A 6,384-nucleotide genomic window follows, 5' to 3' on the forward strand; every position below is an offset into this window, starting at 1 on the left:
ATGAACTGAGAGTTCACAGAAGAAAAAATACATATACATCTTACAGCTGAGAAAACTTAGCTCATAATCTGACAAACGCAAGATACAGTTGCCCTAAGTTATTTTGCCCTACCCATCAGGTTGGCAAGAGTCTACAAATTTGGTAATACCCTCTGCATTCAAGACCTTGTGAAAGGAAGACTTTGCATTATGGGTAGAACAGTAACTTAGTATAACCTCTATGAAGGGCAATTTGGCAGATTTACTTTGGAACTAATGAAGCATAAACTTTGGGACTCCTCACTTGCACAGGCCCCTTTTCAGGCCCTGGGAAGATACCCAACAATTTTTCAACTTGTTATGTTGTTTTTGAGAACTTTGCAAAATAAGATATTTTAATCACAATTGGTTAAGACCACTATTCTCTTTCCACTCAGAAGTCCTCTCCAACATGCTTTACTTTGTGAAATAGCATTGGAGTGGCATCATGAACTCCTTTTATTTATTTATTTATTTAATATTTATTTTGGGGAGAGCACAAGAGGGAGAGAGGCAGAGAGAGCAGGACAGAGAATCCAAAGCAGACTCTGAACTGACAGGCTGATAGCAGTGAGCCTGATGTGGGGCTCAAACTCATGAACTGCAAGATTGTGATCTGAGCTGAAGTCGGACCCTCAACCTACTGAGCCATCCAGGAGCCCCAGGAACTCCTGAAAGCAGGTAAAAGGAAGCTGACTTGGAGATATATTTAAATTGGATTTAGCAGGATACATTCATATGGTGTGCAGTCACTTTCATTAGCGCCAGGTTATTGCTGAGCCTCCTGGTATAGGAATGGTTTCCACAAATACTCCTACGACTTTGCCAACCACCTGCTGACCTGACTACAAGCTGCAGGGCCAGAGATCATACTGAAATATGAATGTGTCTTATGGTGTCTGATATTAGAATTATGTAGGTAGTGGGAAAGAAACAAGGCTCAAAATAAATGGAAACAGAAGCCAATCTGTGGGAAATTATTTTAATCTTTAGGTATGTAAAATTATAAGCAGAATGCTTACTTTTTACAGATATTCTTGCCTAGTAGGACATATTTGATAAATGCAACATATATTTATAATCTTTTTTAAAATGAGAATCATGTGTAATAGAATTTATCAGAATTTCTGAGTTGTAGGACACAAACATATAGCAGTACTACATATCACATTGGGTGATTGAATGCTTTATGCCTCTCAACAATCAAAACTAAAAAAAAAAAAAAGAATTTCAACCAACCATGCTAAAAAAGAAGTCTGAATTATCTTTCTGCTCTCTGTCTTTAAAATGATATTACAGGGGCGCCTGGGTGGCTCAGCCAGTTAAGCATCCAACTTTAGCTTAGATCATGATCCCATGGTTCGTGGGTTCAAGCCCCGCATTGGGCTCTGTGCTGATAGTTCAGAGCCTGAAGCCTGCTTTAGATTCTGTGTCTCCCTCTCTCCCTCTCTGCCCCTCTCAGACTCACACTCTGTCTCTCTCAAAAATAAATAAATGTTAAAAAACAAAATAAAATGAAAATTAAAATGATATTACAAAACTGTGGCCATAGAAGAGGTAATCAAGGGGTGCCTGTGTGACTCAGTTGGTTAAGCATCTGGCTCTTGATTTTGGCTCAGGTCGTGATCTCACAGTTCGTGGGTTTTAACCCTATGTCCAGCTCTGTGCTGACAGTGTGGGGCCTGTTTGGGATTTTCTCTCTCCCTCTTTCTCTCTGCCCCTCCCTCAGTCATACGCCCCACCTTCTTTCTCTCTTTCGAAATAAGTGAATAAACTTTTGAAGAGGTAATCAGTATAAGCAGCCAGAGAGAGAGAGAGATAAAGGCATTATAGAGATGTATTAGGTAGTTCATTAGTTAAGATCTCATGTTCATTTTTAAGATTCTGTGATATTCGTGGCATTTTTCAGCTTTTTAAAATTAGCAATCTATTGTGATTTCCTTTCATATTCGTGGCATTTTTCAGCTTTTTAAAATTAGTAATCTATTGTGATTTCCTTTCATATTCAAGAAAAATATTCATTTTTCTACCTACTTTACATTTACAATACAGATAATTTTGTATTCTTTTTCTTAGTAAAGACCTAAAAAATTATGATCTGCAGGTTCCATACAATCAATACTTCATTCCTTGCGGCACCTGGCTGGCTTAGTTGGTTAAGCGTCTGACTTCAGCTCAGGTCATTATGTTCTGGTTCTTGAGTTTGAGTCTTGCGTTGTGCTCTATGCTGACAGCTCAGAGCCTGAAGCCTGCTTCAGATTCTGTGCCTCCCTCTCCCTCTGCCCCCTCCCTCACTCATGCTCTAGCTGTCTTTTTCTCTCTTTCTCAAAAATAAATAATAAACATTAAAATTTTAATTAAAAAATACTTTGTTCCTTTTTACAGATGAATATTACTCCACTATATAGGTATTTCACATTTTGATTTATACATTTTCTATTGATGGGCACGAGTTATTTCCACTTTTGGGCTATTGAATAGTGCTGCTATGATATCCTACCTTTCTGATGGGCATGTGAACTGGTACTGAATAGACTGACCAAAACACCCACTGGTGCCTTATCCAGAGATGGTATTCAGCAGGGATACTCCAGCTGACACATTGACTGGGACTGACTGCTCGGTGCCTCTGCCATTGGTAGTTACATATTTTAAATAATTACAAGAAGATTATCACAAGTTCAGTGCAGGAATATCACATTCTATTTTGCCTAACCCTACAAATGATTGAGACAGAAATGAACACTTAGCCAAGAATAGCCAAATATAATCTGTCCAAGTGACCAATGATGAAACCTGAAGTTAAAATTCAATCTAAATAGGTATGAAGACGATTGGCTGAACCAATTAGATTACTTCTGTGGTGAAAATGAATTGAAAATAGGAAAGGGAGTTGAGGAGTTGGTGATAGGAACAGAAGATGAAAGAGACTGGTTGTTAACAAGGGATCTCGAGGGCAGAGCCTCCTGGGCTGTGAGTGCGCATGGGTGACAAGGGAGAAGCTCCGAGTTGCAGCCTGTGAGGCTCAGCTAATTCATTTCATTCTGTGGCATTACGTAAGGCCCGGCGTTATGACTGGGATTCCTGCCATTTCTCCAGTTGTCATTCCTATAAATTTCCCAATGACCCAGGTAACCTGAATGACTCCTTCCATCCAAAGGAGCTTAAGGGAAACAGCTCTGAGAAGAAGGTAGGTTCTTTATCAGGAGCTTTGTAATCATTCATGCTCTATGATTCAGTGATTTCTCTCGGAAATCCCAGTATCAGTCAATAATTCCGAATTCAGGAAAACCATATGCCCAGAGAAGTTAATCTCAATTTCATTTTAATGCAAGAAGTTCAAAATATCTGTCCAAATGTAGAAGAATGATTTTAAAAAGGAAAAAATAAATGAAGTTGCCTAAATTAGATTATTTATTCAGAACCATATAGATAAAGAGTTTTGAGTTAACATTGACATATTGTTATAGTGTAATCTTAGCTGGAAACAAGCAAGAAATATATATTCATGAGAAGAATATTCATAGAGAGAATCAGGGCAAAACATGAATAGTGATTATCCCAAAAGTGGTTGGATGATCCCCCCCTATATTTATATTTTTTAAATGAAATGTGCATATGTTCTTTTTATAATGGGGAAAAAACTTGAAAAAAAGCAGTGTATAACATGGCTTTCAGACAAAATTAATCATGCTGAATATCCTAAATATTCTAAAGATATTTACTTATTGAAAAAGAGGGAGGAACCTAGAATTCAGTGCTAGTAGAAATCTAAAAGGAAAAGATCATGGATTTTTGCAGGATTCAGTCTCCACCATATTACTGGAGGAACCAGATGGGTCTGCTTTTCCAGAAGGTACAGGACACTGCTTTTTGCGGCAAGGACAAAGAATGGTGGGGGTAGCTGAGAACACTATCACTCTGACAATTCTAAGCCCTTAATGCCTGAGAAGGGCCAAGACACAGAGCTTATTAGAAAAAAGCTAGTGCTATTCCAGATGGCAGTTCCAACTGGCCAGATTTATAATTTTTCCATGTGGGTCAGAAACATATGCTCAGGATGTAGCATTGGCATTGTAGCATGACTACAAGAATGCAGCCTATGGAAATGATTTGTTTTGTATGAATTTTATTTACTTTTCACACATGCTCCTAAAGAGTGCCCCTCAGCTGCTGAGCAAGCATTTGTAGCTGGCATAGTGGCCAAATGGGTCAAAAGCTTAGTGTCATGACAGTTTTAAAAATAATCCTGAAATAGTTTAAAAAGAGAACAAACAAACAATGGTGGCAGAGAGAGATTGAGTAATCAATTAATGGATTAAACACATAGTTATTGAGTGTTTACTACATGCCGAGCATTGTTGAGCCTTAGGGATATTAATTCCTGCCCCCATGGTGCATGCATTCTACTGTGTCAGGCTGCAAAGTGGGGAAAGGGGGAAGCAACAAATGAAATGAGTAAGTAAATTGCATAGCATGTTGGAGGGCTATGGAGAAAATAAAACAGTGGAAGAGGTTAAGGAAGTCAGTTGTCAGGTTCTTGGAGTTTAAATACAGTGATTAGGAAAGGTGACATAAGGATATTTGAGCAAAGATGTGAAGAAGATGAAAAATAGAGCTCAGAAAAAGGGTTTCTGGGCAAAGGGAATAGCAGGTGCAAAAGCCCTGGAGCAGGATTGTATCTGTTCAGGGACAAGGAGGTTGGTGGGCCAGAAGCACACAGCAAAGAGAGAGCAGTGAGGGAAGGGCCAAGGCACCTGCAGTCTTGAAGGGCATTGTAAAAAGAACCAAGGGGACAGACGCATGGGCAGATGCTGATTAGCTGTGGAAGCTAATAAAGACAAAGGTGGGGAAGATCACTCCAATATCTGTAGCCCCGTGACTGGGAGTGACCAGTGTCATCAACCAAGACAGGGAACACAAGAAGAGGGGCATATTTGTGCCAGGGAGAACATGGGAGGAGAGAAAGGGGAGAAAATATGAATTTGTTTGGAAGGTAGTAATTTTAAGTGCCAGTGGGGCCCCAGAAGTTCGAGCTGGAACCTTAGGAAACAGGTCAGGTTAGAGATACAATTGGTGAATTACCAACAGAGGCGTGTTCAAGTTATGGGAGTGAATGAGTGGGTGTGGCCAATGGTAAATGCTAATAAATGGTTGTTGAATAAAACTAGTGAAACTGTTTAGGGAGAGTTTGGGTTAGGTTCTTTGCCATATGAGGAACAGATAAGTGACCTTGGATGTAGAGGTTATTGTAAAGTTGCACAGAAAACTAGAAGACGTTCTTAAATAGCAGCAGGACTTATAGAGCCTGAAAAGTCACCAAGATATGGTGAAGTTGTGATTAGGCTACATGCCCATCTGCCCGCTACAGGCATCCTTGTAGTCACCAAGTACTCTCTGTCCCTGCTTCTCCTGCTCCCCATACAGTATCTCTCTGTCTCTCGTGCTCCCTCTCACTCTGTTCACATTCCTCATGAGAAATGAGCTAATTTATCTACTTAGCGATCACCCATCATAGAGAACATGTGGTTGGAGCTCTTGAGCCTGGGTAGCACCTAGGCCAACCCACAGGTGCTGCCTTGGGATCAGGTGCTTGTCTCTTGTCCAGGTAGCTGTGGCCAAGCAATACATGGTACTGGGCATGAAAAGAATAATTATAGAATCATCAGATGGGAGTTGTGCCACAAAAGGTGTTCTGAGGCATTCCAGGGATAGCAGGACTAGAAGGGTATGGCATCAAAAAGGCCACAAGAGGAGACAGTCTTAAGGCAGTCTTTCAATATCCAGAGATCAATTTATTAATTTATTCTCCAACATCATTTGTGGATTATATATTTTGCACCATACATTGTTCTAGGCACTTTTGTGGAGGTTACATTCACAAGAGGAAGACGGGCCATCAGTAAGTAAAAAAAATAATATAATTTAAAATAGCAATAAAGGCCACATTAAATAAAACAGGATAACAGATTATGAATTGATTGAAGACAGATGGGAGGCACCTCTCCAGATAGGATGAGCAGAGGAAGCTTCCCTGAGGAGGTGACATTTGTGGTAAGACTTGAGAATGAGAAGAAACCAGCCATACAACAATCTCAGGGGGGAAAATTTCCAGGCAGAAGGTACAGCCTAAATACTAGAGTTAGGCAGAAATTACTCTGGTATTCAAAGGAACAAAATAAGGCAGGAGGGAGAGAAGGAGGAGAGCTTAGAAAGGTATGCAGGAGTTAGGTCAAGTATGTCTCAAAGAAGACTGGATTCTAATCTAATCACAAAGGGAAATCACTGGAGGGTTTTAATCAAGGAGGTGATATAAATTGGTTTAAGTTTTTGAAAGACCAGTTTTGTCTTTGTGCAAAATAGAGA

Source organism: Suricata suricatta, chromosome 4 (assembly GCF_006229205.1).
Source record: "Suricata suricatta isolate VVHF042 chromosome 4, meerkat_22Aug2017_6uvM2_HiC, whole genome shotgun sequence".
Classification (NCBI taxonomy): Eukaryota; Metazoa; Chordata; class Mammalia; order Carnivora; family Herpestidae; genus Suricata; species Suricata suricatta.